The 16,351-nt window shown below is 38.3% G+C and overlaps 1 protein-coding gene across 1 annotated transcript in view; it reads left to right on the top strand.

Moving 5' to 3' along the window:
- UNC13B (unc-13 homolog B) overlaps positions 1-16,351 on the top strand; it is a 353,350-nt gene that overhangs the window by 267,554 nt on the left and 69,445 nt on the right. The gene's annotated exons all lie outside the window — the stretch shown is intronic.

Raw genomic sequence — 16,351 nt, 5'->3', positions numbered from 1 at the left:
CCTTCAATTTCCAATTCTTTGCCATCACAAAAAGAGCTGCTATAAATATTTTTGTATGTGTAGGTCCTTTCCTTTTTTTATGATCTCTTTGGGTAGTGGTATTACTGGGTCAAAGGGGTATGCAGTTTTATAGCCCTTTCAGCATAGTTCCAAATTACTCTCTAGAATGGTTGAATCAGTTCACAACTCCACCAACAATGCATTAGTGTTCCAATTTTCCCACATCTTCTCCAACATTTTTAATTTTCTTTTTTCGTCACATTAGCCAATCTGACAGGTGTGAGGTGGTACTTCCAGGTTCTTTTAATTTTCATTTTTCTAATCAATAGTGATTTAGAACATTTTTTCATATGACCGTAAATAACTTTACTTTCCTCATCTGAAAATCTGCCTGACCATTTCTCAATTGGGAAATGACTTGTATTCTTATAAATTTAATTCAGTTCTCTATATATTTGAGAAATGAGGCCTTTACCAGAAATACTGACTATAAAAATTGTTTCCCAGCTTTCTGCTTTCCTTCTAATCTTAGTTACATTGGTTTTGTTTGTGCAAAACCTTTTTAATTTAATGTAATCAAAATCATCCATTTGCATTTCATAATTGTTCTCTATTTTTTGTTTGGTCATAAATTCTACCCCCTCCATAGATCTGACAAGTAAACTATTCCTTCCTCTCCTAATTTGCCTGTGGTATCACTCTTTATGTCTAAATCATATGCCCATTTTGACCTTATATTGGTATATGGTGTAAGATGTTGGTCTATGTCTAGTTTCTGTCATACTATTTTCCTTTTTCCCCAGCAGTTTTTGTCAAATAATGAATTCTTATCCCAGAAGCTAGAGTCTTTGGGTTATCAAACTATAATACTATAGTTTATACTATTGTGTCTTGTGTACCTAATGTATTTCATTGATCCACCACTCTGTTTCTTAGATAGTACCAAATAGTTTTGATGATTGCCACTTTATAACATAGTTATAGATCTTGTATGGCTAGGCTACTTTATTTTGCATTTTTTCATTAGTTCCCTTGATATTCTTGACCTTTTGTTCTTCCAAATAAATTTTGTTAGGTTTTTTTCCTAGCTCTAGGAAATAATTTTTTGGTAGTTTGGTATGGCACTGAGTAAGTAAATTAATTTAGGTATAATTGTCATTTTTATTATGTTAGCTTGGCCTACTCATAAACAATTTTTACTTTTCCAGTTGTTTAGATCTGATTTTATTTGTGTGAAAAGTGTTTTGTAATTGTGTTCATATAGTTTCTGGCTTTGTCTTTACAGGTAGACTCCTAAATATATTATATTTTCTATAGTTATTTTAAATGGAATTTCTCTTTGTCACTGCTGGGCTTTGTTCATAATATATGGAAATGCTGATTATTTGTGTGAGTTTATTTTATATCCTGCAACTTTGCTAAAGTTATTAATTGTTTCAAGTAGTTTTCTAATTGATTCTCTAGGATTCTCTAAGAATACCATCATATTATCTGCAAAGAATGTTAGTTTTATTTCCTTCAATTTCTTTTTCTTCTCATTGCTAAAGCTAACATTTCTGCTGCAATATTAAATAATAGTGATGATAATGGACATTCTTGTTTTGCCCCTTATTTTATCAGGAATACTTCTAACTTATCCCCATTACATATAATGCTTGCTGATGGTTTTAGATAGATAGTGCTTATCATTTTAAGGAGAACTCCATTTATTCCTATTCTCTCTAGTGTTTTGAATAGGAACAGTGCTGTATTTTGTCAAAAGCTTTTCTGCATCTTATTGAGATAATCATATGATTTCAGTTCATTTTTCTATTGATGTAGTCAATTATGCTGTCAGTTTTCCTAATATTGAACCAGCTCTGCATTCCTGATATAAATCCCACCTGGTCAGAGTGATAAATTGCTGTAATCTCTTTGCTCAATTTTCATTTTTCTTTGAGGATTTGGTAGTAGTTTTTCCCACTTTTTTATCCTCCGAGATTATGTCTTTGTCTTTCCTGTCACTGTAGTAGCCTTTTATGGTCAAGTTGTTTTGTTTTTTTCTTATTTGCTAATTTTTCTAGCCCATTTCTTGATTGAATTTTATGTTAAAGTTGGGCTCTGCCCATCTGGGGTGGGGGGCGGAAGGCCCTGTCCCAAGCTTCAAGCTTTTTTGTACTGCTGTTTTTAGTGCTAGTTCTAGGGACCTGCAAGTTTTCATTACTTTCAGGGTTCTGTGATCTGAGGAGAATCATGTTTACTGCTCTTTTGGTCTGTTGTCTGGTCTTTATCCAGGGAGAACCCCTATTCCCCTAAAGTCACAAATGCTAGTGCAGCTCTCTGCCCTGGAACTGTGACCAGGACCCTTGGTCCTTTGTGACTGACCACAAGTGTTCCTCTTCACCCTGGAACTGTGACCCAGAATTGTATATGGGTATACAGTTGCCAATCAGTGCCATCTGTGCCCAGTGCCAGCAAAGGGTTCTGTGTAATCTCTTTCTGACCTATTGGCCAATTCCCTGACTTATTTCTGGGCTGAGAGCTCTCAAAGCCACTGCTGTGGCTGTCTCATTCACCTCCAAGGCCTGCAGTGGGTACTACTGTTACTTGTGCTCTGGGCTGGCTTTTACCCTGGTGTCACAGACCTTTTCTTCCAACCCCCTAAATTGTCCTAAGCTGGAAAAATGTCTCATCCCGATCTTTTATTGGCTTTTATGATCCAAAATTTGATTTGAGGAGGCATTTTAAAGTTGTTTGGAGGGGAATGTTGGGAGAAGTAGCTGGGTTGCTGTCTGTAGTCCAACACCTTAACTCTCTTCTCTCTCAAATTACTTCTGATAAAATATTTTAAGTAGTTTTAGAAAGCACTTATACATATTTTAGATTCACATCTGGTTATAGAACTTTATCCTGACTCAGATATCCAGAAGTGTTCTTCAACATTTCACTTTTTAGAAGGAATTTTTTAAAGTACTGATGATGTGACAGGCTAAAAATCTTTGAAGCCTAACATTAATGAGGTATTTGAGAGGAGCTGAGCTGTTTAAAGTGACAGCACTGTCCAGCTTGCTTGGAATATGGATGACAGTATTGCTCTGCTACCAGTGGGGTATTGGCTTTTGGACAAATGTTCTCAATGACAGGACTTCTGCTAGACTGTATGGCCAATGGAGAATACTCGCTAGGAATGGGGGAGAGTGCTGTAGCATATTGTGTATAGCACTTAAGGCAGAGGCAAGTATGTATGGAAAGTTTTTTATATACCTCAAGTGCTATATAAATATGAATTATTACATTTATTATAATAGTTGTTGTTGGTCATGGATATGGAAGAAGTAATAGCAACATTTTATTACTTAGAAAAAAGGGTTTTGATATTTTTACATTACCATAATTTTCCAATAACCCTCAGTGTCAAAATGCACTCCTTTGTAAAAAAGAAAAAGAATTAAGACAAATAAATGGACATGTCAGCCATGTTTGACAGTATATGCAGCATTATTCATGTATAGTCCACCGCCTCTTCACTGAGAGAGGGCTTACAAATGTAAGACCTCTTAAAAAAAACCAAAAAAACCAAAAAAGAAAAAAAAACCAAAAATGTAAGACCTCTGAAATGAAAATTGGTCATTGCATTAATCTGAATTCAGATGTCTTTCAGTAGTATCTTTACATTCTTGTTGTCATTGTGTATATTATTTTCCTATCTTCATTCTGTATCAGTTCATGCAAATCCTCTCAAGTTTCTCTAAATTACTCATACTTATAATTTCTTATAATATTTCATTGCATTTATATATACTAATTTAACTATTCTGTAGTCAGCAGGCACTCAGGTTGATCAGTATGATGTAGGGGGGAGAGAGTACTAATTTTGTAATCATAAATATCTAGATTCAAATCCCACTTCTCATCCCCATCAGCTGTGTGACCATGGACAAGCCACTAATATTCTCTGAGCCTTGACCCTTATCTACAGAAAAAGTCCCTTCTTTGGAGTTATTGCAAAAGCTTTCATAATAACAAATTTATAAAGAGAAGAAATAAAACTTCAAAACTGGGCCCATTTCTTGACAGTTGCCTTTTTTATAGTTGTGAGAAGCTATATTTTTGTTGATTTTTGTAAACAAACTGAAATGTCAAGGCCTAGAAAAACGATGCTTCTTCTAGCAGCTTTGTGCTATGAGGGGGCAATGTTGCCATTACTAGTTTTGCTATTATCATTATTAATTTTCTCTTTGTTTTCCTAGTTCTGAAATGGCTTCTGCTTTTCTCAGAGCCAGTGGTTCTAGCCATATGGGATACCCATATCCATCTCAGCCCTCCTCTGTTGGAGATTCCATGTTATGGGCGTGAAACACATTACCACCTCAGCCTTACATAGGGCTCCATGCTAATGAGGTCTCCTGTACTGACACAAAAACCAACTAATTCAACTTCCTTATTTCATAGATAAGGAAACTGAGGCCCAGAGGAGTGAAATGACTATTCAAGGACAAATAATGAGTTAATAGTGGAGCTAAGACTCAAACCCAATCTCCTTACCCACAAAAGTATTTCCAGTACATTATGGTAGTCCCTCTTTGACTTCTCCATCAAAAGAATGGTTGCATTTGTAGTCAGTGGTTGGGGGTGGGGGGGTGGAGTGATGGGGCTCTCTCTGAATTGGACTTTTGGTGATCATAGTCTCTGGTTGGCACCAAGAATTTCATCTTGTCCATAAGAATTTGATGACCATTTCTGAATTTTATATCCAAGTCTTTTTTTTTTTTTTAGTGAGGCAATTGGGGTTAAGTGACTTGCCCAGGGTCACACAGCTAGCAAGTGTTAAGTGTCTGAGGCCGGATTTGAACTCAGGTCCTCCTGACTCCAGGGCCAGTGCTCTATCCACTGCGCCACCTAGCTGCCCCTATCCAAGTCTTTTAAGTCCAGGATGGAGTCTAACTAGGTTGTAGAATTGAAATTTGTCAGTGATTCATGATCCTCAGCTTTTTCAATATAGCTCAAGGGATTAGATTTCTAGCTATTTGGCAGCCGTGTAATAGCTCATTAGGAACACTGTGGCATTCTGCAAAGGATTTGGACTGGATGAATATCACTCTTCTGTTGTTATTAAGTCATTTTCAGTTGTGTCCAACTCTTCGTGACCCCATTTGGGGTTTTCTTTGTAAAGATACTTAGAAGGTTTTGTCATTTCTTCTCCAGTTCATTTCATAGATGAAGAAACTGAAGCAAATAGAGTTAAATGACTTGCCCAGGCTCACATAGCTAATAAATGTCTGAGGCCAGGTTTGAACTCAGGAAGATGAGCCTTCCTGACTCCAGAACTCTATCATTGTGCCATCTAGCTGTTCCCGTCACCAATAAATTTTTTCTTTTTCCTGATTACCACATGCATTCAGATGACTAGGCAAGAAGTGAGGAATGGTAGTCATTGCTGACATTAGATTATTTTTACCTGTTGTGTTTTGCTTTCTACAGTTTCTTAAGAAGTTTCATAAAGAGGACAGCTGTATAGAAAAGAAACATGTTTTTGAGTCCCTTAAATTGAGTAAGTCAGTCTCCTTGTGAACCAGCAAAGCCAGTCTAACCTGTTGGACTCCAGTTTGGTCACAGTCACATGCACCAATTGCTATATATTTCCATGTCTACTTAAGCTTTGGTTTCTTTAGTAGAGAGGGAAAAACAACAGCAATAACAAAGGCCACAGTTAAGACCTGAAGAACAGCGGAAAATATGTACTTGATTGAGTACAAAATTGTGTACTTGAAATATGTACTTGACTGAAAACAACCTGTCTGTGTGCATGTTGTTTCTCATATCCCTTTACCACCAGAGTGTAACCTCCTTGAGGGCAGGGACTGTTCTTATTCTTGTCTTTGTATTCCCAGAGTCTGACATATGGCAGTTGTTTAATTTTTGTTGAATGAATGAATGGATGAATGAATGCTGACTCTTATAGGTAAGTGCAGGTGCCAGTTGGCATTAGTGTGAATGTTCAGAATGACAACTGATGCTACAAACTTGATAATAAAGAGGTTGATAGGTTATTACTAGATCTCCAAGGATTTCTAAGGCCTTAGACCCTAGGTGGAGGTAGACCCTTCTCTTTCGTTGTTTTTTTTTTTTTTTTTTTAGTGAGGCAATTGGGGTTTTGCCCAGGGTCACACAGCTAATAAGTGTTAAGTGTCTTAGGCCGGATTTGAACTCAGGTACTCCTGACTCCAGGGCCAGTGCTCTATCCACTGCGCCACCTAGCTTCCCCAGACCCTTCTCTTTCAACTCAATCTGCTTCTGGGTTTGGGCAGTTGACAGATTGATTTTTGTGAGACAAGGGAGAGATAGTTTACCATAGACACAAGATAGTTTACCAGAGATACCATAATTCTTCCAATTATCTTTCTGTTATCACTTATCTGGTTTTAGTTAAAGATGGAATTTAATATGCCAGGTGGCCTTGTGACTACCCGACTCTTGAATCTTCAGTCAGCCTGCAGTTCTGAACCTTCCTTTAGCTTATTTTCTAGGCCTTTTCCCACAACTTTGCTTCAGTGTCACAGAATGAATTTCCATCTTGACTCATCTGTCTCTAGGCAAAAAGCCCTGCAAATAATTTAAATTGTGAACCAGACCTTCAGTATGTGTGTTCAGAGTATCTCAGTGATTCCAGATGAATGCCTTTTTTCTTTCTTCTCCTTAACCCAATCTGTCTTCTCATACGTTTTTCTTATTTGATCTTCACAACAGTCTTGTGAAGGAGATAGGACAAGTATGATCATTGTGCCCTATGCTGTATATACAGAAAACAGAGTAAAAAAATCATAGCATCATAGAAGGGTAGAGCTGAAGGGCATGTTAATGGCTGTCTAGGTCCTGTTTTCAGGTACCAGGATTGAGGCCAAAGAAATGAGGACATTTTACCAAGGTTACATTGCAGAATCAGTATCTCTTTCAATTGTACCATACTGCCTTAGTTTGATCACTCACTCAAGCACTGATCAAGGTTGGAGTCTCCCTGTCCTGTGGAACACAAGGTTTCTTCAAAGACAGTTGTCTATGCTAAGTCTTTATACATGGGTTTGTAAAAATCAGAATGTTCATAGGATCACAGATCTAGAACAAGAATGGGTACCCAATCTAGCCCCCAGTTTATGGAAACTGAGGCCCAGAGAAGTCAAGTTGAAATCTCTCTCTGAAGAATTAATACTTTCATACATATATCCAGGGAATCTGTAACAGTAGTCCAGCCTATTTCTAGTTTATTTGAAACCATGAAGAAAGGATTTTTTTAGAAAAATATGATGTGCTTGATACTCAATTAGCTAACTCTCACCTGAATGAGGACATAGCAAAGCAGCTCAAGGAGATTAGCTTCAGAACAAAGAATAACCTTTTTAATCAGAAAATTCCTGTGGGTGTTCAGAGAAGCTTTGGTTGAAGTTTTGAAGTAGATGGGGCTATCATCTGTCATTCATTCATGGGGCCCTGCAGGGAGTACAAGAAGAGCCTGGCCATCTTAACTCTGATCTCCATCAAAGGATTTTACTTCTGGAAAGATAGAAATTTCTTTTTAGGCATAAAGATGAGTGTGTGTGGGGCAGCTAGATGGCACAGTGGATAGAGCACTGGCCCTGGATTCAGGAGTACCTGAGTTCGAATCCAGCCTCAGACACTTAATACTTACTAGCTGTGTGACCCTGGGCAAGTCACTTATCCCCAATTGCCTCACCAAAAACAAAAAACAAAAAAAAAACCTGTGTGTGGCTTATTCTCAATATCCCCACCCTCACCCCACATTCACATGCCTCATCCACCCTAAATACTTGCCCTGGGAAATTCATTCAATAGTTTTGTTAAAATGCGTGATCAGACCCATGCCTGCTTCTTAACTTCAAACAGGATGCTTTCCGCAGATTCTGCTTAGCTAGAGCAGGCAGCCCATGTTTTCCAAAGGGAAGTAATGGGTATGCTCCCTTGAAAGTTCCCCTAGAAACTGGAGAAATCTTTCCATGGCTCATGAACCAGAATTATAGGGACAATAATAATAACTCATATCCACATAGAGCTACATTCTACATATATTTTATTTTTCACAACTCTGTGTTGGGGTTAATATAAGCATTATCATCCCCATTTTGTATGTGGAAATAGGGGTTTGAAGAGTTTAATTCTTAGATCTGATTCTTATATTCACATAACTAGTGAGTGGAGGAACTGATATTTGAACCCAGGTCTGTTGAATCCAAGTCCAGAGCTCTTTGTATTATATTGTTTCTTCTTCATGAATACAGTAAGTTCCTAGGTCTCCTGGGAATCTAGATTCTGGCTTAAGCAAGAGAAACTCATTTGATCTAGTTACTCTGTGGTTGGTGGTGGGCATGGGGGTGGAGAGAGAATTCAGATTTAACGAGCCTTTTCTACATTTTTGTGCTTCTGACTCTTGGCCATGCCTTTTTTACCTGGGCGAAGTCCAGGGAACTCCATAGCCAATTGACTGTGACTTCCACTGAAATCTGACAGTATCCAAATTTTTGTTACTCTGAATCTGGAAACAGTTCGGGTTTTTCTGTCAATCCTCATATTCCCTGTCATCCTGCCAACTCCCAGCTGGGTTTAGGAGGTGTTTGCTTTGCTGCAAGGAGTTGGCTGCATAATTAGGTGGAGGGTTCAGAAATGAGCTGTAGGGTTCTCTTGGAATATAAATTTCTTACATCACATGAGGGGGAGAAATGTAATTGGGAGAAGGCAGCAGGGAAGTGAATGCTATCTGTGTAATCAGTGCTTTTTTACTTATAGGGTTAAATAAGTCAAGTGAATTGGTATCCATCTAAAGAGTTGGTTTTACCTGTTGAATTAGGTTATTGTAGTCTTCACTGAGAAGACCTGAGGTCCCAGCAGTCCACGTACCAAGTTCCACGGTTAACAGGAGTACTTCCTACGGGTACAGAGTTATAGGGGCTCATTCTCATGTGAAAGGAGCAACATTTTTTTCCCCTAAAAACTTGTTTTTCAGGATTTTATTGGTGGATTGGGAGTGAAAAAAGGATTTTTTAAAATTGTATTTTATTTTAAATTACTTTTGAAACTTAGGAAGAAAAAATGGGTATTTTATTTTCACTTGCAACCCCTTTTTGCCTGAGAAATTTTTATGAGACCCCAGGTCTATAGGTATATAAAATAGATATATATGACCTTTTACTGTTGCCCAATTTTTGGCAACCCCCATATTCAGTTATACGACCCCATAAGGAGCCACAACCCACAGTTTAAGAAGCTTTGTTTGTGGCACACAAAGCTTAACTGTTCAGTACTGGGTAAAACTTGAAACTGAACTAAACTTCAGATGTAAAATACTGAACACATTATTGTGTCAGTGAACATAAGTTGACTACTGATTTGTATCTATGCACTGCTGAAAGGACTTGGTAGTGGGTAGATAGTAGAAGTCACATTTTGTAACCAAGTTGAAAGGAGAATATGCATGTAAACTTAAGCGGTGTTTATTGCCTTCACAGAGCTTTAGCCTTGAGATTGAAATACACAGTGTACCAATTTATAATGCAGGCCTTTCAATAAATTTGCCAGTAATATTATTATGCTATAAGAAATGACAAGCAGGATGATTTCAGAAAGACCTGGCAAGACTTGTATGAACTGATACATAGTGAAGTGAGCAGAACCAGGAGAATGCTGCTCACAGTGATAGCAATATTGTTCAATGAAGAACTAACTGTGAATGACTTAACTATTGTCAGCAATACAGTGATCCAAGACAATCCCAAAGGACTAATGAAAAAGAACAGACTGAAGCATGCTTTCATTTTTTTCTTTTGAGTTTTCTTAGACAAAATAACTAATATGGTAATGTTTTACATAATTGCACTTGTATAACCTATATCTGGTTGCTTGGGGCCTCAGGGAGGGAAGGAGGGATAGAATTTGGAACTGAAAACTCTAAATAAAAATGTTTATTATTATTTAAAAACAAAAAAGGTCTCAAATGTCAACAAAAATGAAACAATAAAATAAATTTGCCAGTATGTCTTATTGGTAAGACCAGCTTTTAATTTCTTTTTCAAGCATTGCATAGGGGACAGCTAGGTGGTGCAGTGAATAAAGCACTGGCCCTGGATTCAGGAGGACCCGAGTTCAAATCTAGCCTCAGACATTTGACACTTACTAGCTATGTGACTCTGGGCAAGTCACTTAACCCTCATTGCCCTGCCCCCCCCCAAAAAAAATTAAAAGCATTGCATGGCTCTGTTTGTGGTGGCTAAGAATTGGAAAGCAAAGGAATGCCCATCAATTGGGGAATGGCTAAACAAACTGTGGTATATGATGGTGATGGAATATTTTTGTGCTATAAGAAATGAAAAGCAGGATGACTTCAGAACGGTCTGGAAAGACTTGTATGAACTGATATATAGTGAAGTGAGCAGAACCAAGAGAACATTGTGCACAGACAGCAATATTGTTTGACAAAGAACTGTAAATGATTTAACTATTCTCAACAATACAATGATACAAGACGATCCCAAAGGACTATTGACGAAACATATTTTCCACCTCCAAAGAAAGCACTGATATTGATGGAACACAGACTGAAAGCAGGCTATTTTTCACTTTATTTCATTTTTTCTTTTAGTCAAGTTTTCTTGTACAAAATGACTAATATGGTAATGTTTTACATAATCATACATGTATAACCCATATCTGATTGCTTGCCACCTCAGGGAGGGGGAAGGGAAGGGAGGGAAGGAGGGATAAAAATTGGAACTCAAAACTATAAATAAAAGTGTTTGTTACTTTAAAAAAGTTTAAAAATAAAATAAAATATGAATTGGGGGAAAAAACACCATTGCATGTAGGTCATTATTTGTCCTGTAGCTTTGATCCAATTCCTATCCCTCAAAGAACTTTGAAACAAGAAGGAGTCAAGGAATCTGGGACTCTATGAGACCAATTCAGAAGTTTGTAAAATTACATACTTCACACAGTCTTTAGTCCCTCCAATCCCTATACAGGACACTCTTTCTCCCTTTAAAGTCTTAACTCTATAGCTAACTAGGTCAGTTGTACTTTCTCAAACTCCACCCTTGATTCCTGTCTCCCTTTGTCTTTCTGTCATTTGTACCTTCCCAGTCTCAACTCTGGATTACTCCCTCATCATATGCCCTTTTTTGCTCCTACTCTCAAGCTGTTGGATGCATGTAGAGGAAGTCAAGCCACCATGACCACTGGGTCAATTATAAATTTGACTGTTCTTATAAAGACAAAAAAAGTTGAAAGACTTAAGAATTCTGAATGGCAGATAACACCCACAAATTCAGAGGACTGATGGTGAATCATTTTCCTCACCTCCTAACAGAGAGGTGATGTACTGGGGGGTGCAGAATGAGACATATTTTTTTGGACATGGTCAGTATGAGATAACAAATATGTTTGTAACAAATATAAGTATCTAGTTCAAGGGCATTGTTTTTCTTATCTTTTAGAGAAAAAAATTCTGTTCATTAAAAAAAAAAGAATTTAAATGATCAAATCCATCTATTCTTAACTGGGCCCTCACCGTTGTGAAGTCATAATTCTTTTATGCTTTCCAGACTGACTCTACCACACTTACTGAAACAGTTCTTTTAAGTCTTCTCCTCACTCTTGAAACCTTCTGTTACCCTCACCACTCTATTTGCAAAAGACTTCACTTCCTACACTCCTGAGAAAACTGAGGCTATCGATTATGACTTTTCTTATCTTTTCTCCTCTACTCCCTTGAATCTTCACCCATCCTCACTGTTTTCTTTTACTCCATTCCCTGAGGAAGTGGTAACCCTTCTCCTTGACCAATCTAATCCCTCTATATATACTCTCGATTCCATCCCTCTCTCTTTGAGAAATTCTCCCTTTAATAATACTTTCTCTGACTTTAAATCTCTCCCTGTATCTGCTTCTTCCTTGCTACCTACGCACATACGCAGTCCTTATTCTCCTTGATCTTTCTACAGTTCTCAATACTGTTGACTGTCTCCACCTCTTGAATTTTCTCTGCTCCCTTACTTTCCATGACACTGTTCTCTCCTGATTCTCTTACTTGTCTAACCATTCCTTCTTGATATTCTTTTCTGGACATCATTCATTCCTTGTCTTCATGGTGTCCTCTGTAGCTCCTTCATGGTCCCTCTTTTCTTATCTTTCTTCTCTCTCTCTCTCTCTCTCTCTTTCTCTCTCTCTCTCTCTCACACACACACACACACACACACACACCCCTCTTAATAACTTCCATGGATTCAATTTGAGAATTTTATGATTATGACTTCTAAATTTATATATCGAACCTGAATCTCTTACCAGAATTCAAGGTCCAGATTCTTCTAACCTAACACACACACACACACACACACACACACACACACACACACACACACACACACACACACACACCCCTCTTAATAACTTCCATGGATTCAATTTGAGAATTTTATGATTATGACTTCTAAATTTATATATCAAACCTGAATCTCTTACCAGAATTCAAGGCCCAGATTCTTCTAACCTAACATGTCATCTTCTCCCTTAAATGCATCCCACACCAAAATTTCTGTTTCTGTTAAGGGTACCTATTTCTGTTGATGTCATCACCATCTTCTCTGTCACCCAAGTTTGTCATTTTGTGGTCATCCATAATTCTTCCCTCTCTCATCCCCAACATCTATTTGCTAAGTCTTGTCCATTTTGTCTCCATGATTATTTCTTAGATCTGTTGAATCTACTCTACTCTCACCACAGCTAACTAGGTGTAGGCCATTATCCTCTCTTGCTTGCACTATTTCAAAAATCTCCCTGTTTTCGTCTCTCCCCTTTCTGATCCATTTTCCATAAAGTTACCAAAATTATCTTCCTAAAGTACATATCTAGCAATGTCCCTTGCCTACTCAAAAATCTTCAATGACTCCCTATTGTCTCTAGAATAAAACCTAAATTCCTTAGCCAGGCATTTTAAGTTGCTCTGTAATCTGGTTCCAACCAACTTTCTAACCGTATTTCAAATTTACTTCCCTTCATGTATTCTGTATTCCAGGAAAACTAGTTTATTCAATGTTCTCCATTTCTTTGTGTTTGCTTATACTATTCTCAATGCCTAGAATGTACTTCCTCCTCAACTTCATTTGTATTAATCTTTATCTTCTTTCAAGTCTCAACCCAAACCCATATCCTTTATGAAGCCATCTTCAACTATATACCCTCCCTATTTTTAATCTTAATTAAGTTTCTTCCAACTCTAAAACTTTTGATCCTAGGTCGTAATATAGCTATCATGTCTCAAAAGATCAACATAGGGGGCAGCTAGGTGGTGCAGTGCATAAAGCACTGGCCCTTGATTCAGAAGGACCTGAGTTCAAATCTGGCCTTAGACAGTTGACACTTACTAGCTGTGTGACCCTGGGCAAGTCACTTAACCCTCATTGCCCTGCCCCCCCCAAAAAAAGATCAACATAGGCTTAATAGTAGGTGGTGAGGAAGATCAGCAGCAAAGGACCACATACCAAATCTGGGTACTGCCTTTTCCTTCATCCACTCCATAAAGCATCTAGTTGGGGCAGTACATAGAGATTAGACTTGGAGTCATGGAGACCTAAATTGGAATCCTTCAGACTCTAAGTAGCTTTGTAAGCTTGGGCAGATCCCTTAATTTCTTTCAGCTTTCTCATCCTCCTCCCAGTCCTCTAATCCCTTATAACCTCATTCCCAACCCTTCCCCCATTCCTGTCCTCCTCCATCTTCCCTTTCTGTCTGCCCTCTGGATCCACTGTTTATTGTTAACAAACTACTCCTCATTCTAGGCCTCTTTCTTTCACATTCATTCCTTCTTCCTCTGCTCAATAAAACCTAGCTTTCTCTTAAAGACACAATAACTATTGGCGCCTTCTCTAAGACTGACTATTCCTTTTCTCCCATCCCGCGATACCCAGGGCTAGAAGAGTCATTGTACTGCTTGTTACTGACTTCTATTTTCAGACTTCACCACTGCCAGTATCACTCAGTACCCACCTCTGTTCATTTCAAATGAATTCCATCCTACCTAGGTTTTGGTTACTGTCATCTATGGCCCTCTGGGTCACTCTCCCTCCTCCTTAATAGGCTCAGTACCTGGTTCATGTACTTCTCCTAACTCATGCTCTCTGCATATCTTGACCTTAGAGTCCTTCAGCTTCTTCTGTGACCACAACCTTTGTCTCCAGTCAACCTCAACCACTCACAGAAATTGCTCAATCTTAGATCTGACACTGCCTTACTCAGCTTTATTTGCTGCATGTGGCAGAATTCCCAGTTATGCTTGCCTAGAATGTTCAGGTCTCTCAATTTCTCCAGGAGAAAAGTGAGCTTAATAGGTTGGCGGATAAATGAATGATCCTTGTCACAGTAAACAGTCAGAAGGTTTGTAGAAAATGCAGCAATTTAAAACTTGGAATGGACATCTTAAATTCTTTCTGTTGAAAACAGAGACTCAATTTTTGATAAGGCCAACATCTTATTCCCAGCAATACTGGGCCCCAGTTAATCTTTTTTTAGTACTACAGTTTTGAGGGTATCCCTTAGGATGGAGGCAGGTGAATGTGGAGTTTTAAAAGCTGGATTTTTCTGGGATTTGATAGTCACTCACAAGTTCCTTTGGATGTCTTATTTAAGGGAGCCTGGAATAGCTATTTTGTAGGCAGTACAGTGGGTAGAGAGGGCTGGGCTTGGAAGTAGGAACATTTGAGTTCATATCCAGCCTCGGACACAATAAATATGTGATTTCTTTCTTTCTTTCTTTCTTTCTTTCTTTCTTTCTTTCTTTCTTTCTTTCTTTCTTTCTTTCTTTCTTTCTTTCTTTCTTTCTTTCTTTCTTTCTTTCTTTCTTTCTTTCTTTCTTTCTTTCTTTCTTTCTTTCTTTCTTTCTTTCTTTCTTTCTTTCTTTCTTTCTTTCTTTCTTTCTTTCTTTCTTTCTTTCTTTCTTTCTTTCTTTCTTTCATTTTTTTTGCTGGGCAATTGGGATTAAGTGACTTGCCCAGGGTCACACAGCTAGTAAGTGTTAAGTGTCTGAGGCCAGATTTGAACTCAGGTACTCCTGACTCCAGGGCCGGTGCTCTATCCACTGTGCCACCTAGCTGCCCGTCACAATAACTATGTGAACCTGGCTTACCCATATCCATCCATCCTTCCTCCCCCCACCTTTGCCTCCCCAACCTTCCCAATAAGCTTTCCTCTTTGGTAACATGAGTTAGTGTTTACATTTCTGTGAGAATGGACTTTCCATGACTTTCCAGTTAACATTAAAACGGTGACCATTGCTCTTCACAAAGTCTGTCCTTCATCTCTGCCTCTCCAGCCACATCTCTGCTTCCTCCACTCTTTTTTGCTTCAAACAGCCCTGTTTATCATGTCTCTCACCTGTTTTTCCTCATTTCTGATTCTCATTCCTGGAGGAAGCTCAGAGGATAGTGGATCAAGTGCTCGACCTGAAATCAGGAAGACCTGAGTTCAGATTCTTCCTCAGATAACAGCTCTGTGACCCTGAGCTATTTAACCCCTCTCAGCCTCAGTTTCTTCATTTATGAAATGAACATAATAATAGCACCCATTTCACAAATCAAATGAAATTATATATCAAGATCTTCAGGGGCAGCTAGGTCACGCAGTGGATAGAGCACCAGCCCTGGATTCAGGAGGACCTGAGTTCAAATGTGGCCTCAGACACTTAACACTTACTAGCTGTGAGAACCTGGGCAAGTCACTTAACCCCAATTGCCTCACCCCCCCCCAAAAAAAAAAGATCTTTAAAACACATTTTTTCTGAAGGTCCACTCACCTTGTACAGCTACATGTAAGGAATTTTAAAAGCAAATTGTGAGCAAACCTGAGGAAGAATAAGGTTGGATTTGGAAGTTGGAGAAGTTGAATTCAGATACCAGGATAGTCACTTATTCTTTGTATGACCTTGAGAAACCCCTACAATTACCTGGACTTCAGTTTAGTTTTCTCATCTGAATAAATGTGGGCATTGGCATTAGTCCAGATAACTCCCTTCTTGCTCTATTTCAATGATTCTACATCCCTAGGTGCTTCAAAGCTCCTATATGGTTCATTTAAGAATCAAGTAGTTCATCTTTTAATCTCTTACTATCTTTGAGTGAAATCTTCCTGACCTAAAGAAGGTTGGCTTCTATAAAGTGAACGCATCAGTGATTATTTTGTCCTATAAAAATCATCGATTCCCAAAGCTAAATAGATGGGTAAATAAAGGAGAGTAAAGGGGCTCAGTTGTCTCTCTGAGTAGCTTTCTCCCTCTCCCCTATGTATGTGCATAAATGTTGGGGGGGTTTTCTAAAAAGAT

The sequence above is a fragment of the Dromiciops gliroides genome, chromosome 1 (assembly GCF_019393635.1).
Source record: "Dromiciops gliroides isolate mDroGli1 chromosome 1, mDroGli1.pri, whole genome shotgun sequence".
Lineage (NCBI taxonomy): Eukaryota > Metazoa > Chordata > Mammalia > Microbiotheria > Microbiotheriidae > Dromiciops > Dromiciops gliroides.
Note: the sequence above shows the minus strand (reverse complement) of the source record. Positions and strands in the feature narration are given on the sequence as shown.